Source organism: Pinus tabuliformis, chromosome 8 (genome assembly GCF_031772625.1).
Source record: "Pinus tabuliformis cultivar Carrire ecotype Pingquan chromosome 8, CPIR1, whole genome shotgun sequence".
Taxonomy (NCBI): Eukaryota; Viridiplantae; Streptophyta; class Pinopsida; order Pinales; family Pinaceae; genus Pinus; species Pinus tabuliformis.
The window spans coordinates 2,044,310,922-2,044,330,400 of NC_142294.1; the positions used below are offsets into that span (position 1 = coordinate 2,044,310,922).

A 19,479-nucleotide genomic window follows, 5' to 3' on the forward strand; every position below is an offset into this window, starting at 1 on the left:
AGCACCTCAAAAGAAGAAGACATGTCAAAGGAATAGTGACAACAGGAGAGACAATTGGTTATTAGGTGGAAGCAAGCATTCAGATTCGGTCAGATTGAATATAAAAAAGAAAAAGAATTATCAGGTACAAATTTTTGGTCTTCTGGTCATACATTTCTCTGTTCATGCAATATTAATGATAATGAAAGTGACAGTGAAACAACTAAATTTTCTCTTATGGGTGAAAGTGAAAGAAACATTGAGGCAGAAGTTAAAAGTATCACAGACAAAATTAGAGATCAACAAGATCTATTTGACAAAAGGGAGTGTACCTAAAAAGAAGAGATTATGAGGTTAAAAAATCATTTGGAGGAAGGAAACGAAATAAAGAAACAATACAAAGAAAAGGGAGATAAAAGTTAAAGGTTGTAGGATGAAGTGACATCATTGAGAAATGAAGTGAATGAAAAGGATACAACAACCAAGGAAATTATAGAAAGAACCAGTTATTGTGAAGGTATTGAAGTTGTGGTCATCTCTTTAAAAGAAGATCTTGAAAATTCAAATAAGAAGAATGAAGAACTACTTCAAGCATTTGAAGAACAAGAAAATGAGGTTCTCAAATTAAGGCAACAAGTGGAAGAGGAAGAAAAGTTGAAGAAATCGTGAAGAAGAAGTATCTTGAAAAGGGAGAGCAATATTAGGTTGAGGTAAATATCCTAAAAGGTAAATTAGAAGAAACGGATAAAATTTTATGATTTCAAGATGGTACTAAGATTTTGGTTGATATTATTAGTAGTCAAAGGTCTCATGCCATCAAATATGGTCTTGGTTTTCATGAAATTTTTAATGGTGAATCTACCTCACAAACTCAAGAAAGGAATTCTAATGAAAAATATAAAATGCTCAACAAGGAGATAACAGGTCAACCCCATAAACAACCAAGGAAAGAAAGTCTTCAAAGAAAATCATTTACTCTTGACTATGGAAGTGTTAGTCAATTCTTTCCTCTGACGAATGATGTTGAATGTTTTATATGTCATAATTTTGGACATGTTGCAGCCAGATGCAGAAGTAGAATGGTTCAAGCTAATAACTATCACATAGAAAGATCACCAACTTCCAGGTACTTTAAGGGACATTGTTTTTCTTGCAATATGTTTGGTCACAAATCCATTGATTTCTTTATAAGGAATATGAAACATATATGATGTTATGCTTGTAGCAAGTTTGGGCATATAGAAAAAGTATCCAGGGACAAGTCTATGGATCTTCATAGACAATATAAGCAATCAAATAAGCATATTTATATCATAAAATATGAAAAACATGAATCCACCAAGAATCAAGAGAAGGAAGATTAGATAAGGTGTGATCTTGCACTCTTATCATTCAAAGACAAATATGATAGTGGATGTGCTCATCACATGACTCAAGACAAGATAAAATTGGAGTCTCTGATGAAGAACCATCATGGTAATGATATTCTTGGAACTGATGCTTCATAAACAGTTCTAGGACCAGGTACATTCATAAAAGACTCAGCAGGAACTCAAAGTATAAAATTTCAAGTTTCTGATTCTCATACGATGATAGTATTAAAACAAGTTGGATATATAAGGAAGTTAGAAGCTGCACAGTCGCGTATATGTTGGATTTATGAAGAAGCTATGGGATAGACTCAGAAAATGGGTTTGATATGGTTCAATTAGTTATCAATTGTCTTTTCTATCTTGATGATTGATGACTACATTCTGTGGATGTTACTTAGAAGTGTTTTTGACCCTCATAAGTTGTTGTTGACTTGATGTATAAATAGTTGATGATGATACCTCGATTATTCTTATTGATATATGCAATGATCAGATCTGACAGTACATAGTTGGAACAGGTTCAGGGGGAGGATATGTTATGGCTCAAATAATGCACTGTTGGCATTATTATTAGAATTCCTCGGTACCTAATGATGGTGATGATTCTTATGTTGTTGAAATGATACATCATGTTATGTTGCGGTCATGAATTGCCTATGATGAAATCACAGATGATAGTTTGCTTGAGCCACTTAGTTCTTTTGATGCCTCTAATCAGATTTGTGGATAACTATTTTGATGATGCATATATTTACGTTTCTTACATGGTGATCTTCATAAGTTCGAGGAGAATAATAAAACTTGAGTACACAACTTCATTATTTGATAAGTGTCATTTCTTTTATGCTTCTGTCATCATGCCTTTGAAGATGCATAAATTTCGGATGGTGCAGTTATGGATAAGGATTCATATAGTTCTTGGCTCTCACATGGTTGGGGATTTCTGGTGTCGATGATATCAAGAAAGATTGACAAATTTCTATAAGCTCATGGTTTTCTAGATACATATTTCTATCTCTATGATGGATACATATTATGCTGATACATGGATGATTACTCAAATTACACATTGGTAAATAATGTTGGTTGGACAAGAAAATGGTGTTATTGCAGGTCTCATGAAGACATATTTGTTTGAAGACATGGCTATTTGGAGACATGGCTTACTAAGTTACATAATGATGATGAATTCTTATCTTATGATAATAGGTTTGATTCTCACATATGTTGATTATCATCAAATGTGGATGATTGAAAAAATCCTTAGTGAAGATACATGGTTGACATATTGAGGGTGGTTATGGAAATATCATGCCATTCTTGTTACGACAATGATGATATTATGGTCATATATGATGACTATGGTGGTTTCACACACACACACACACACACATATATGATATGATGTGAATTGTTTTGTATTATGGCTTGGAGATATGACATATGCTTAGTTGATTCATGGAAGGCTATGGAGCAAGTTGATCTAGATAAAGATAAAGAAGATGAGTTGGTATATATATGTGGCATAATTTGTCACAAGTAGACAATATTAAAGGTACATTGGCTTATCTTGCAAACTGGTGATGGACATATACATGTAGTTGTTCTGGATGCTGTTGAAATACACTTATGGTGCTGATCATATATGGTGTATGATAGTTGTTGATAACTATCATATTATTGTTTAGATCTTTGGTATTTGTTATAACTGTCATGTATATCATTTTATGTGAAGGTCATGTAAATACCTATGATGTTATAATTGTCATATTTAGTCATGTATGGACTTTTACGATCATGTTAAATATGTAAACCCACTTGGTTGGATGGATGAGCCAAATTTGGTATATCCTCACTTGGTTGGGTGAGTAAAGTATGTATGAGTCTTTGGTGATAGGAAGGTCATACTCACAGAGTTAAGTTATAGGATCATGTTATTCTATTGAAAATATTTATGCATACTCTAGATGTGCTTAGGAGGAGTATGAATAGTCTAATGCATCTCAACATGTACAAAGGGGGAGTTTGATCAGAAAAATCAGCATGTGCATAGGGGGAGAATGAGTAGTTCAGATACAAAGGTATTCGTTTAACATTGGTAAGTTAGGCCTTTGTCCTTGATTCCAAAGGGGGAGAGTAGCTTGGTATTTGGAGAATGGTGTTTGGAGATCGGTGTCTGGAGAGTAGCTTGATGTTTTGAAAAGCTTGGTGCTTGTCTTGATGTTATTTATAGGTTGTGGTGACCAAACACCAAAGTAGTTGCTATCAAGTCCAAAGGGGGAGATTGTTGGAATTATGATGCATGTGTTGTCCTTGATGGCACCTCACTTGTAGCATGATAACTCATGTGTATATGGTAACTAGATGAATATACAGGACAAATATCAGAGGTGACTAAATGATGGAATAGAATAATGGTTAAAGGTTTGATACAGGGAGATTGTGTTAGTGGTGTCCTTGATAAGCAACCCAGCTAATGAGTTGTCCCTGATGAAAACATATTTGATGAATGGACTACTTGATAAAGGTATAAATAGGATGTGATAGAATACATGGCAGTTATGTTTACAGTTGTGACAAAATGCTAGACAGTTCAGAGGAATCAGTTCAGAAGTGATGTATGATGACAACGCACATTGTAACAGGTCTATTCAAAGGTAACAGAGTAATGGCGCAAAAGAACAAGATGATGGGACAAAGGATTACAGATTAGAATCAAGCAATTGAAGAAAAATAATGTTTTAAGTTATTTCAAGTTATATACACAGGTTCACCTAGTCCAAGTAGCGTATACAAGCGGGTTCACCTAACAAAAAGAGCGTATACATATGCACGCACTTTCACAAGAGGAAAAACATGTATGGGATGGAAAATTAAGGAAAATTAATATTAATGAATACGAAGGGTCCATGCCATGTTATTAACCACAATATTGAGTGGAATTATGGTTATTTGATCTTGTCCAAGAATACCATAGGCTCTAAGTGTTGTTTTGGTTTGAGGTATTGAGAAAGGCTAAAACTATATAAGGAGGAGAATATCACAGGGATAAGGAGTGGTAGTAATGAATATATTATGAAGAGTTGGATCAAGAGAAAATATGCATGTTATGGGTTTCTAATGCTTTCCTTGATTTGAACTAAGTATGCACCTGAGTGTTTGATGATGGATGCGATCTAATGATGGATCAAGATCATAAGACTTGTAATGACTTATCATTATGTGATCTAATAATGGATAGGCTATATCTAAATGCTAACGCACGTTTTACCCTTTAAATGTGATGATGTGGGTATGTCTGAAGTCTGGAATAACTGTGAAGTTATAAGTTAGCATTTTCATATATATACGTTGGTTCGCCTTGGTGAAGGCGTGTATACACGTTGGTTCGACACTATCAAGTTTCGTATGCAGAAGAAAATATTGTTGTTCAGAGATGACTGATCTATCTTATCAATGTTTTTTTAACTGTTGTTTGTTAATGATGTCTTCATTTGATCTGAAAGTAAAATTGATTGTATAAGGAGATTGAGTCTAGTTGATTGATTGTTTGAGTAAGAAGGGTGATCCTTGCTACTATCTATTTAGAACTTTGTAAATTGATAGTATATCTTCAGAATGTCACTGATTTGTACAGTTTGTGGTTCAAGGTTTTATGATTTAGTATTTTTAGAGCTATACACAAGTTGGGCTAAAGGAAGTAGTGTATACATGCAGGTTGGCTTCATTGAAGTAGCGTATGCATTCTGACATGATTTTTGAGGTTGTAGTTGGTTCTGGTTGTTGATGCAGTGTTATGGGTTCATATTTGTGTGCTAGTTATAGTGATTTGTCTATTCCAGTTGATTGGTTGAATTTTTGATTAAGTGTCAATTGATTGAGTTTTCAATGATTCATTGATTCAGTTGTGATTGATTCAGAAATTGATGATTGGGTGATTCAGATATGTCATAGGTTTAGGTGATTGATTGATTCAGTTGTGGTGATTTAGAGATTGATGATTCGGTTTAAGAGATTGGTTGATGCAAATTTATTTGATGGATGCATTGCAGTATTGATTGATTTTTAGCTTCAATGTTACTAATGGGTCCAGTCTGAAAATTTGATGAAATGTGGCCTTCATATTGTAGTGCTGTGTATCAGGAGTATGTACTCTTAAAATTTTTGTAACATGGTCCTTGGAGGATACTGATGGTTGGAGCCTTAAGTGAGAAAGTCGAAGCTTCTTGCCAATAGTGAATGGTGATTAGATCAGGGGGTTGGAGCTCCCTTCTAGTAGCAGCTAGAGAACGAGTGAAGGTAGTAGAATTTTGTAGGTTGGCACCTATGTACTGGTAAACATATCAGCCATTACAAGAGATGAGGGGTTGTATCTCCCTTCCAGTAGAATTTGGAGAATGAGAGAAGGTTTTTCCCTTCTGTAGGGTCATGCGTACGTATTGGTATGCATTTGCACTAGTACAAGATTGTAAGCAGATTATTCTTTATATTAAAAAGAAGATAGAGACAACAACAACAATAGGTGGTTTTTCTCTTGTATTAGGTTTCCACCTTAAATTTTGGTGTTCATGTGTGTTTCTTATGTGTGATGGTTTATTCTGTTATTACTGAACATGGTTATTGTTTAATGTTTAACAAAGTACACATGCACTGATTAAAGATCAACATATGATGAAATAACTAAATCATAAGTTCACTAGATATACGTTGGTTTCCTTAAGAACAATTGCATACACACGCAAGTTCCCTTCACTGAAGTAGTGTATACAAATCTGATTATGAAATGGAAAATTTTTTTGATCTTTAAATATTGATTCACCCCCACCCCCCATCTCACCATTATTACCAACAATTGGTATTAGAGTAGGTCCTCTGGCAGAAAATTGATTGCTTGAAGGAGATCTGTTGCAACAATGGGAAAGAAGCAAAAGAAGAAAGCACCCTAGAAGAAGAAGACATCTCAAAGGAACAATGACAGTAGGAGAGACAATTGGCTATTAGGTGGAAGCAATAATTCAGATGTAGAATCACTTCAGATTGAAGATGAACAATCAAAACAATTATCAGGTACAAATTTTTAGTCTTTTGGTGATACATTTCTCTGTTCATACAATATTGATGATAATGGAAGTGATAGTGAAACAACCAAATTTTCTCTTATGTGTGAAAGTGAAAGAAATATAGAGGCAGAAGTTAAAAGGCTCACAGACAAAATTAGAGATCAACAAGATCTATTTGACAAAAGGGAGTGTACCTACAAAGAAGAGATTACCAGGTTAAAAACTCAGTTGGAGGAAGGAAACAAACTAAAGAAATAGTACAAAGAAAAGGAATATAAAAGTCAATGAAAAGGATACAACAATCAAGGAACTTATAAGAACCAGTTACTATGAATGTATTGAAGTTGTGGTCGTATCTCTAAAAGAAGATCTTAAAAAATAAAATAAGAATAATGAATAACTACTTCAAGCATTTGAAGAACAAGAAAATCAGGTTCTCAAATTAAGCCAACAAGTGGAAGAAGGAAGAAAAGTTGAAGAAATCATGAAGAATCAGTATCTTGAAAAGGAAGAGCAATATCAGGTTGAGGTAAATATCCTAAAAGTTAAATTAGAAGAAAAGGATAAACTTTTACAATTTCAAGATAGTTTTAAGGTTTTGGATGATATTCTTAGTATTCAGAGGTCTCCTACCATTAAATCCGGTCTTGGTTTTCATGAAACAGTTAAAGTTGAATCTAGCTCACAAACTCAAGAAAGGAATTATAATGCAAAATCTAAAATGCTCAACAAGTAGATAAGAGGTCAACCCCATCAACAACCAAGGAAAGAAAGTCTTCAAAGAAAATAATTTACTCTTGACTATGGAAGTCTTAATCGATTATTTCCTCTGATGAATAATGTTGAATGTTTTATATGTCATAATTTTGGACATGTTGTAGCCAGATGCAGAAGTAGAATGGTTCAAGCTAATAACCGTCACACAGAAATATCATCAACTTTTAGGTACTTTAAGGGACATTTTTTTCTTGCAGTATGTTTGGTCATAAAGCCATTGATTGCTTTATAAGGAATATGAAACGTATAAGATGTTATGAAACCAGCTCACAAAAAGATAGAAAAGATAGATTAGCCCCTTAGAAATAAGCCTCTTCTAGGGGCCAACCTCATTTACATTACACAAATGAAGAATTCTTGGATGATACAAATGACATGACGTCCTTTCTATATATAGGAGTCTAAGGGGTCATAATATAATCAGAGTTGACATATCAATAATAATGTAATGGCACAATAATAACAATAGTGGGCTTCTATGGGGCACAATAATAACAATATGGGGACTACATGGGAACAACAATATAATAAGGGGGTTGCACTAATAATAATAAGGGGTTACACTAGTATTATAGGGACCTAACATGCCCCTCTCCTTCAAAAGGTGTTGTTCTCAATGCTTGAGTAGTTCTGGATGCTTCTGTGTAAAATTCTTGTCCTCTCATGTGGAATCTTCAGCGGGTAATTCCTTCCACATGATGAGGTACTCTGAAATTGTTCGATTTCGTAGCGGTCAGGTTCTTGTTTCTATGACTGCTCTAGGTTCCAATATCATTTTTCCTCCCTCATCAAGTTCTGGAAATATTGTTTGAACTGGGATCTTCTGCAACTTTTGAATGAGTGGCCACACTTATTTGTCCTTCTTCCATTCATCCCTTGCTTTCTTTATCCATTCTGGTTGGATAATAGAAATATCACAAAACAATGCTTCCACATCCTCATCCTTTCTTGAGAGTGCATCTACAACAACATTTTGCTTCCCTTTTTTGTATATGATTTCAAAGTCATAACATAGCATATTTGTGACCCGTTTTTTTTATTCTTCTAAAGATAATCTTTGTTCTAAAAAATAGTTAAGACTATCATGATCCATTTTTACTTTGAAGTGTCTTCCCATTAGGTAAGGTCACCATTTCTTAAGTGCATGTAGTATTGCCAACATTTCCTTCTCATAAATAGCTTGCTTGAGATTTATCCGTAAAAATACCCAATCACCTACATCAAAACTCATTTCACCGTGATGTTGATCTTCCTGTTGTTTCATTCGATTATGCACCAAAGTGGTGTTATCCTTTAAAAGTTGGAGAACTTGTTGTTGATGCTCGATGTGATCTTTCACTGCCTGAATCTTTTTCTTCTTGATATGTCATTCTATCTTGAGAGTTTGAGAAATGGTAATTTCTTCCAATGCATTACAAGATATGGTCGGATTCATTTCTTGATGCTCGATGTGATCTTTCACTTCTTGAACATGTTTCTTCTTGATATTTCCTTCTATCTTGATAGTTTGGGGAGTGGTAATTCTGGCCAATACATTACAAGATATGGTCAGATTCATTTCTTCTTTCTCGATGTGATCTTTCACTTCTTGAACCTTTTTCTTCTTGATATGTCCTTCTATCTTGAGAGTTTCAAGAGTGGTGATTCTTGCGAATGCTTTACAATATATGTTCAGATTCATTTCTTCTTTCTCCATGGATGGTGCCTGGTGTATATCCTCTTCTTTTTATGTTTCTTGATCCTTTTATTCCTCTTCTTCATAATCTATGTAAAATAGTTTCTTCTTAGCACACTTATGACCTTTAGTGTATTTTATATCACAATTGTAACAAAGCCCTTTTTCTATTTTTTCTTCCAATTATTGTGGTGTAAACCTTGTAGGCTGTGGAAGGCTAGGAGAAAAAACACTTCCATAATTATAGTCATGAGTGGTGGGATTCCTTGTTTCCATAATTTGTCTTTCAATTTTTCTTGTCCACCTGAATGCCTTCTTCAATGAATCAAGTTCCCAAAGATGAAACTCATGTTGAATGTTATCCTTTAAAGTCCCTATGAAGACATCAATCCTTAGCTTCTCTGGAATATCATTTACCCTTATATTCAATTTTTGAAAGTCCTTAATGTGCTCTGCCATTGAACCCTTTTGTTTGAGATTTATCAATTGGCTAAAGAAGGTGTTACTCTTTGTATCCTCATAATGTGCTATCATTTCTTCTGTGAAAATTGAGCAAGTGACAAGTGCTTTATGAGAACACAGCCCTTTATACCATAAAAATTGATTCGGTTCTAAATATAAAGATGAAATATGTGCCTTTTGGAACAGTTGTGCCTCATGTAGATCAAAATATCGCTCCATCTATAGTATCCAATTTACCGAATCCTTGCCATCAAACTTCCTCATATCGATTTTTCTTGATTTTAGGAGCTTGGTCTTGAAACGACTGTAACTCTGTAATTTTGGATCTTTAAATTATGAAATTTTGGTCTATTATAGCCTTCTAAGTCCTCTTTCAAACCCTACAAGTCTGATCACAATTGGACTCCCGAAGAAAGGGTTAAGGCCAATCTACCGCGATGACCTAATTATAGAATGGTTCAATAGAGAAAAATTGTACAAAGTTCCATGTGTCACTGTTTTGACCTTAGTTTCTAAAAATGATGCCCAACAAACTACCCTCCATCTGATTTTTGTTACATTTTACGAAATTGCAATCTGATGCTCAAAGAGAAAGTTATGACGATTTTCCCAATGTCACCTTTTTGGTATGTAATTCGGGAGCATGTTGAAACCCTAAATGTCTTGGACTGTATCTCTGAAACTATAGTGAAACGAGATTTGAAATTTGAGACCGAGTGTCAACAAGTTTTTGGCTCAAATAGGTTTTAATTTTAGAATATAAAACTTCATAGAATACAAATTATAGCGACAATTCCATGATGACCTGTTTGAGATGGAATTGTGGAGCTTGTAAAAAACATAACTTCCTCATATCATATCTCTGACAATATAGCGAGACAAGATCTAAAATTCATACACGGGGTTAAAAATGATTTCATCTCAAATGGGTTCTTTTTTATTGTCTAAAATGTCACAAAAAAAAAAGATTATAGCAAAAATTCCACGAAAAGTCATTTGGAGCAGCGAAACCATAGAATCCAAAGCTCTGATACCAAATGTTATGAAACCAACTCACAAAAAGATATAAAAAATAGATCAACACCTTAGAAATAAGCCTCTTCGAGGGGGAAACCTCCTTTACATTACACAAATCGACAATTCTTGGATGATACAAATGACAAGACCTCCTTTCTATATAGATGAGTCTAAGGGGTCATAATATAATCAGAGTCGACATAAAAATAATAATGTAAGGGCACAATAATAACAATAGTGGACTTCTATGGGGCATAATAATAACAATATGGGGACTACATGGGAACAACAATATAATAAGGGGGTCACACTAATAATAATAAGGGGTTACACTAGTAGTATAGGTAAGCAATCAAATAAGTAGATTTATATCAGAAAATCTAAAAAACATGAATCCACCAAGAATCAAGAAAATGAAGATCAGATAAGGTGTGATCTTTCTCTCTTCTCATTCCAAGACAAAGATGATAGTGGATGTGCTCATCAAATGACTGGAGACAAGAGAAAATTGGATTCTCTGATGAAGAACCATCATGCTAATGATATTCTTGGAACTGATGCTTCAAAAAAAGTTCTAGGACTAGGTACAGTCAGAACAGACTCAGAAGGAACTGAAAGTATAAAATTTTAGGGTTCCAATTCTTATATGCTGATAGTGTTAGAGTCAGTCTTGTCAGTCCTCCGTCAGAGATCAAAACTCTTTTTGCATTTCATTTTTAGGTGTCTCGCTCAATTCACGCAGTTGCATTTCTCTAGGGGCATGCCATATTCTGATGGAAGGACCTGGTCACTCATTTACCCCTTATGCCATGTCCTGCTGGCTCATCTTTGTTTATTAAAGTTAATTAAGATGGTCTTGAAATCATTTACAGTCTTGTTTTATCGCTTGATAAGCAAAGATTCAACTTCGTCATTAGGTCTAGGGTTTGAAAATTGTTGTTCTCAAAGTGCTTCAATAGTACTTGCAGGCCAGAGGTAGGTTTGGATTTTCATCATTAATAATGCTCAGGGAAATTGTCAAATTGATTGTTGGTAATGAGTATGTCCTTTTATTGGTCCTCCGTCATGAATTACTTCAACTGCAGCCTTGGTTATCCTTCGCTAAGACATGATACCATCCCTACAAAAGACAACAAAGAGATTCATTATTCAGTCCAAGATCAAAAATAGAGTTCATTGTAAGAAGTGTCAAAGTCTTCAAATAGTGGGTTTGTAAGAAGAAAAATAAAATTTTCAACTATGTAAGGTAAATCCATTGTTTTTACAACCCATCTACATGCCTAAGATATCAAATAAGCCCAAGTGAAATGTGGAGGAGAAAAATTGAGTCGAAAGGCCAGAATTATGGAGAAATGTTGAGTGCGGTGCACTCAGCAGAGTGCACGACACACAGAGCTGGAACAATTTTTTTTTGCCTCTACTCTATAAAAACTTGAATTCCTTGCTCCGAATAAATTTGTAAGGCTGTGAAACACTTTTGGACAGTGTTTGGTGTGATTAGATAAGGAGAGTGTAGTGAATTTTGTTGAGTTTATCAATGAAAGCAAAATTGCCACTGAGGACCGTGGATGGAACTGCTACTGTACAGTATCTTTTGAGGCTGTGAATGTTTGTAAAGTTATATAGGCAACAGATCTGACCGTAGCATTTCATCATGTGCTTGGAAGGCACTGAGGGTGTTGAGTGGATCTTTTGCTAGCACAACACAATCTCGACCTTTGTCAGCAGATGGTGATGGACTGCGCAAAGCTTGGGAAAGAAATAGAAGTCATCGATGTGCTAGATATGTTGCATGTAGTGATGACATTCCTTTCACGGGAGAATCTTGTAGCAAGCATGTTGATAATGTTACTCATTTGAAGACTTATAGACTAAGGTTAAGGACAAGAGCTCATATGAGATGGAGAGCATGCTATTCATCTAATTCCAGTCCAAAATATCCTAATACAGTTACCGTTAAAACACTGTGGTAGGTTCTGAAACAGAGTATTTCATATCTGTCATCTACACATCTGTGAGTAGTCAAAACTGCGCTTAAGTTAGCCTTTGAGGCTCACGATGGGCAGAAGCGGAGAAGTGGGGAGTCGTTCATCATATATCCAGTAGAAGTTGCCCGTATCCTTGGTGAGCTTGAATTATATTGGGAATCAATTGCAGCTAGCCTCTTACATTATACTGTTGAAGACAGTAATGTTGTTAATTTTGAAAGGATAGAAGGAGAATTTGGTCCAGTTGTACGTCACGTTGTCGAAGAAGAAAGAAAGGTTTCCAAGCTTGGTTACACAACATGCGTACTCTGCCTCACATGCCGCCACATAAACAACGTAGCCTCGCTTCAGAAACATTGAAGATTTTTTGCACCTTTGGCTAAGTTGTTAGGGATGTAACAAATCAAGTCAGAGCTTGAACCATTATCCTTCATGTATATAAATCTAGATAAATTTGCAGACCTGAAAAGAAGAGTTGAACAACTAAACAAAGAGTAGGAAAAGGAACTTTCTGAGGCAAAAAGAATTTTGGGTGCAACAGTTATTGATTATGCTTATCAAGTACATACAGAGATTGGAAACAAAATGATAGCTGCAAAAGTTAATGGGAATCCTGTGTCCCCAATGCATGCGCTTGCAAATGCTGAAGTTGTGGAGATAATCACTTATGATGGTCTCTCAAGCAAAATAGTTTTCCATCGGCATCAACAGTGGCTACAATATGCAAGGACTCGAAGCACCCGTCATAAGATAATGAAATTTCTAAGGGAGCAGTCGCAGCGCACCCACAGCGCGCGATGCATTGGGCACATTTCCGTAGTGTTAAATTACACTATCACGGCGCACCCACATGGCGTGGCGCACTGGGCTTGCGCACGGTGCACACAGCCAGGAAACTCGAGAAACACCTAAACTCACTCCCATCACTAAAAAACGCATGGACTTGCCAGTTGGATCGGTTATTGACACATTTTCTCCTTTATTAAAAGGAAAAAGCTTAGTTCAAAATCCTTTCTATGAAGAATCAATTTTTATTAAACGGAAAAGGGAAGGTGAAAAGTCCAAAACCAAAAAGCTAAATTTAAACGTATATATCCACCGTGGCAGAGAAATATGATTCGATTTCCTATTTATGACTTCAGTTGCATTTCAAAGGGTCTACGCTCCAGATTTGGTCTTTTATAGTTGGTCATTAGAGAATTTCAAGGGGAACGCTATTCTCTTTTCTATCTTTATCAGTCCTGTTGAAACAAACACTTGTTTTTGGTTGATTTGTTTTCTCGTAGAAGAGTCTATTTATTGTATTGTAAAGCCTTTGTAAAAGGTTGGAGTTTCTAGGAGCAGTGTGGAGGACAAACCCAGTGCTTTCATTGTATAGTTTTCGTAGAGATTTTAATGAAATGATGCAGCTCTGATTCCTGAGATCCGTGCGATGTGAGTTTAGCATATGTTCTTCTTACTGTTTCATGAGTAAATTGTTATGTTTTCAGTTCATTCATAATCATTTCCAGCTGAATTTTTTTAAGTAAGAAAGGTAGAATTCAGTTTATTGCTCTACCTGGGAAAAACATTCACCCTCTGTGTGTCTTCTTCTATCTGAAAAGGATTCATTATACATGCCCTTTTCAGCTTCTCAACAGTCTGTCCACTCCATATCATTTCAGTTTGATTGTGAAACCTCATGCCTATCTTGCCTCATGAAATAATCTGTACCTTTGATTTAATTTCTCAGCTACTGTTGTCCTTTGGTCCCATACAGCCCAAAAAATTCAGTCATTCAATCATTACCTCTCTTTCATATCTATTTACTAGCCTAAAATCAGTTCTCATTTTAAGTCATCTCAGACCCTATTGAGTATTTTTACTGAGTTGACTCGGAGAGAGCCCTCCTCTGTCCTCGTAGGGCTAGCTACAAGGCTGAGCGTGGTTTGACATTGAACCTAGAAGCTTACCTTTTAAGCTTGAGGCAAATCTAGTCTCTAACATAGTGGCGACCATACTGGGGAAGAAAATGGTTTTCTTGTTGATGTAATTTGTTTTATAAGCTACAGATGGAGCCTGAAGTTATGCCAGGTAGCCTTCGAAACGCTTTTGCTTTGCATTAGCGGAAGTAGATAAATGTTGCTTCAGTCAATCTCCAGTCTAGCTTGTAAACGTAACATCTAACTTGTTAATTTCCCCAGTACATGTATCAAGTTCAAATCTGATGGTTGATGGTGAAAAACGATCAGACATTAGAAGGCTGAAATCATTCACCTGGCAACTTCATTCACTGAAAAATCCAAAGATCAATGCTTCATGGTGACTCCACTGTAGGAAGATTAGTAGCTTTAAGGTTTTCAAGATGGATCAGATTGCAAGAAGATACGCTCCCATGAGCCGAGATCATATCCCAGGTTTTCCAAATAAAATGCCCAAGGTAGATTGGTCAAAGAATTTGCCTATGTTCAGAAATGCGGAAGGTAATGACGCTGCTCTTCATCTGGTGAAAGTTCACATTCATGTGCATAAATTAAAGATAACTTTTCCTGAAGACTGTTTGATGAAATTGTTTATGGCTACTTTGGAAGATGAAGCTCGATCTTGGTATGAATGTTTGGCACCTGCTTCTATTTATTGTTTAAAAGATTTTCATGCAATATTTTTTGAAAGGTATAAAGAATCATATCCATCCTTGGATTTAGTTTAGAACTATTGCAAACATGCTTCTACTTTTATTGAAATCCTTGAGAAATATTACGAGGATGATAATTTCATGGATGATGAGATCATGGAAGCCCTGTATGAAAATCCATTCCAACAGCATAAAGAGAGTGATACTTATCAAAAAAATCAGGAAAATTTGCAGCAGGATCAAGATTTTAGTATGGTGGAAGATGAAGGAATTTTGCATCTTGACAGTCAATGGGAATTACATGAAATGGATCAGCAGTATGAGGAAAATTTGTACAATCCTTCACTTGAAATTAATGAAGACAATCACTGTTTGAGCAAGAGAAAACAAAAAGTATTATCTCCTCTATCTGAAGATGAGATAGATCAACTCTTGAACAGTCATGTTCCAACTCAAGTTAAGGTAGATCTACAGTGTGCACATGGTTAAGAAAGTGATGGTGGAACTTCTTCCTCTTCTAAAAAGGATGGCAGTCCTGTAATCATTTTTATAGATCAGCAGGTTGAAAATGTCCATATGGCTGAAAGTGATGAAAGAAAAAGTGTCGTTTCAGATCTGTCCATAGAAGAAGACAGCATGCAAGGAAGTCCAGTTCTAATTTCAGAATGTGATAGTGTCAAGACAACTATTTCAGATCTAGATTCAGCTTGTGATGACCAAGAATACCATGTGCTGAATCTTATGAAGGAGAAATCTACTGTTGAAATCATCTAGAATGAAGAAGACAGAGTTATGGATCCAACTGTTCTCATGTCATCATAACAAAGCCTTCATAGAGAGGTGATCCAGTCAGGTCAAGTAAATGAACAACAAGATGAGAATTTTGTTCAAATAAGTGAAAAAGTTTCCTTGGATGAAACATTGGTAGATGATAGAAGTGATAGTGTTGGGTTTCACGAAACATCTAAAATTTCGTTTCTCATGATTGATGAATGTAATGAGAATCTAGCTGTCATATCATATGAAGATGACCTACCATATATTCAGACTTTAGAAGATCAAACCATTCAGGATCCCCTTTCAAATTCTTCTTCATATGTTTCATGTTATGAAATGTTCTTCGAAGAGGAAATTTGCTCATCTACTTGTTCAGAATTATTTGAGGACCAGGAACACATTTTTACTAAAGTACATGATGAGGAAAGATTAGAATCAAAGGAGAAAAACACCTTTCTCTTTCAGCAAGAGGACAAACTTCATGTTCTTCATGATCCAATGGAAAATCTGTTGCAGCCAGCAGTGAAGGTCATTATTGCAGTATTCAGTGATGAAGAAGATCATGATTGACTATATTTTTGGATGCCCAGTTACAAGTATCTACTGTTGACCAGAAGATCTGATCAGGGGAATCAATCAAGAAGGCATCTACTTGATTGGTTGCATTGACATTTTTATATAGTTTGATGGTATATTGTCTTGTAAGAAACACAGGTGGTTATCATCATGATTTCAAATCTTGATGGACTACTGCCTTTTTCAAAAGCTTTTGTTTTAAGTCAGTCATAAGTCATTTATGTTTGGTCTGTTGAGTCAAGTCTTTCAGTCATTTCAGTTTCAAAATTTAGTCAAATTTTCAGTCAATAAATGAGACAAAGTCTTGTGTTGTTTGTCAAAACAATGGACTCCATAGCCCAATGGACGTAGGCACTATCTGCTCACCCAAACATCTGCAGTTCTTGGCACCTCCAAGGAGCTGGAGCTACTATCCCCATTGGAGCCAATGTTAGAGTCGGTCTTGTCAGTCCTCCGTCATAGATCAAAACTATTTTTGCATTTAATTTTTAGGTGTCTCGCTCAATTCACCCAATTGCATTCCACTAGGGGCATGCCATATTCTGACGGAAGGACCTGGTCACTCATTTACCCGTTATGCCATGTCCTGCTAACTCAGCTCTATTTATTAAAGTTCATTAAGATGGTCTTGAAATCATTTACAATCTTCTTTTACCGCTTGATAAGCAAAGAGTCAATTTGGTCATTAGGTCTAGGGTTTGCAAATTGTTGTTCTCAAAGTGATTCAATAGTACTTGTAGGCTAGAGGGAGTTTTTGATTTTCATCATTAATAATGCTCAAGGATGATTCCTCTTCTTTTTCAAATTGATTGTTTGTAATGAGTATGTCTTTTTAGAGGTCCTCCGTCATGAATTACTTCAACTGTAGCCTTGGTTATCCTTCGCTAAGACACGCTACCATCCCTGCAAAATACAACAAAGAGATTCATTATTCAGTCCAAGATAAAAAACAGAGTTCATTGTAAGAAGTGTCAAAGTCTTCAAATAGTGGGTTTGTAAGAAGCAAAATCAAATTCTCAACTATGTAAGGTAAATCCATTGTTTTTACAACCCATCTACATGCCCAAGATATCAAAGAAGCCCAAGTGAAATGTGGAGGAGCAAAATTGAGTCTAAAGGCTGGAATTATGGAGAAATGTTGAGCGTGGCGCACTGGGCAGAGTGCACGGCGCACAGAGCTGGAACAGAAAATTTTTGCCTCTGCTCTATAAAAACTCGAATTCCTTGCTCCAAATAAATTTGTAAGGCTGTGAAACGCTTTTGGACAGTGTTTGGTGCAATTGGATAAGGAATGTGTAGTGAAATTTGTTGATTTTATCAATGAAAGCAAAATTTCCACTGAGGACGTGGATGGAACTGTTGCTGTATAGTATCTTTTGAGGCTGTGAATGTTTGTAAAGTTATACAGGTAGCAGATCTGACTGTAGCATTTTATCATGTGCTTGGAACGCATTGAGGGTGTTGAGTGGATCTTTTGCTAGCACAACACAATCTCGACCTTCGTCAGCAGATGGTGATGGACTGTGAAAAGCTGGGGAAAGAAATAGAAGTCATCGATGTGCTAGATATTTTGTGTGTAGTGATGACATTCCTTTCACGGGAGAATCTTGTAGCAAGCATGTTGACAATGTTACTCATTTGAAGACTTATAGACTAAGGTTAAGGACAAGAGCTCATATGAGATGGAGAGCATGCTATTCATCTAATTCCAATCTAGAATATCCTAATACAGTTACTGTTAAAACACTGTGGGAGGTTCTGAAACCGACTATTTCATATCTGTCATCTGCACATCTGTGATTGGTCAAAGATGCTCTTAAGTTAGCCTTTGAAGCTCACGATGGGCAGAAGCGGAGAAGTGGGGAGCCGTTCATCATACATCCAGTAGAAGTTGCCCGTATCCTTGGCGAGCTTGAATTAGATTGGGAATCAATTGCAGCTGGCCTCTTACATGATACTGTGGAAGACAATAATGTTGTTACTTTTGAAAGGATAGAAGAAGAATTTGGTCCAGTTGTACGTCGCGTTGTCAAAGGAGAAAGAAAGGTTTCCAAGCTTGGTTACACAACATGCGTACTCTGCCTCACATGCTGCCACATAAACAACGTAGCATCGCTTCAGAAACATTGAATATTTTTTGCGCCTTTAGCTAAGTTGTTAGGGATGTACCAAACCAAGTCAGAGCTTGAAACATTATCCTTCATGTATATAAATCTAGATAAATTTGCTGACTTGAAAGAAGAGTTGAACAGCTAAACAAAGAGCAGGAAAAGGAACATTCTGAGGAAAAAAGAATTTTGGGTGCAACATTTATTGATTATGCTTATCAAGTACATACAGATATTGGCAAAAAAAAGATAGCTGCAAAAGTTAATGGGAATCTTGTGTCCCCAATGCATGCGCTTGCAAATGCTAAAGTTGTGGAGATTATCACTTATGATGGTCTCTCAAGCAAAAATAGTTTTCCATCGGCATCAATAGTGGCTACAATATGCAAGGACTCGAAGCACCCATCATAAGATAATGAAATTTCTGAGGGAGGAGGTGTGGCGCACCCACAACGTGCGGTGCATTGGGAACATTTCCATTGTAGGTTTTAACCCTGTACAGAAATTACCTGCATACGAATTCTTAAACAAAGAAAATAAACAATGCGAGAGCATAACCCATAAAACACATATGCACAGAGATTTTTCCCTGGATCCCAAAACCGGGACTACCAGCTTGAATTTTCATTATGTTCCTTTCAATGTTACAATACATATTTATACATGCCGAAGCATCCAATACCATGGACCGAAAAACCATCGCGTCCAATACCATGTGCCAAAATCATGCACAAAACCATAGGTAGGTTCGCAAAAATTTCACCCTCTGTGTGTCTTCTTCTATCTGAAAAGGATTCATTATACATTCCCTTTTCAGCTTCTCAACAGTCTGTCCACTCCATATCATTTCAGTTTGATTGCGAAACCTCATGCCTATCTTGCCTCACGAAATAATCTGTACCTTTGATTTAATTTCTTAGCTCTTGTTGTCCTTTGGTCCCATACAGCCCAGAAAATTCAGTCATTCAATCAATTACCTCTCTTTCATATCTATTTACTAGCCTAAAATCAGTTCTCATTTTAAGTCATCTTAGACCCTATTGAGTATTTTTACTGAGTTGACCCGGAGAGAG

The 19,479-nt window shown here is 36.0% G+C and overlaps 2 pseudogenes; both read left to right on the forward strand.

Annotated features, from left to right (window-relative positions):
- LOC149244663 (putative GTP diphosphokinase RSH1, chloroplastic) overlaps positions 1 to 13,243 on the forward strand; it is a 108,101-nt pseudogene extending 94,858 nt beyond the window's left edge.
- Positions 13,244 to 13,268: 25 nt separating this feature from the next.
- LOC149244664 (putative GTP diphosphokinase RSH1, chloroplastic pseudogene) lies at positions 13,269 to 18,817 on the forward strand (annotated as a pseudogene).
- The last annotated feature ends 662 nt before the right edge of the window (positions 18,818 to 19,479 follow it).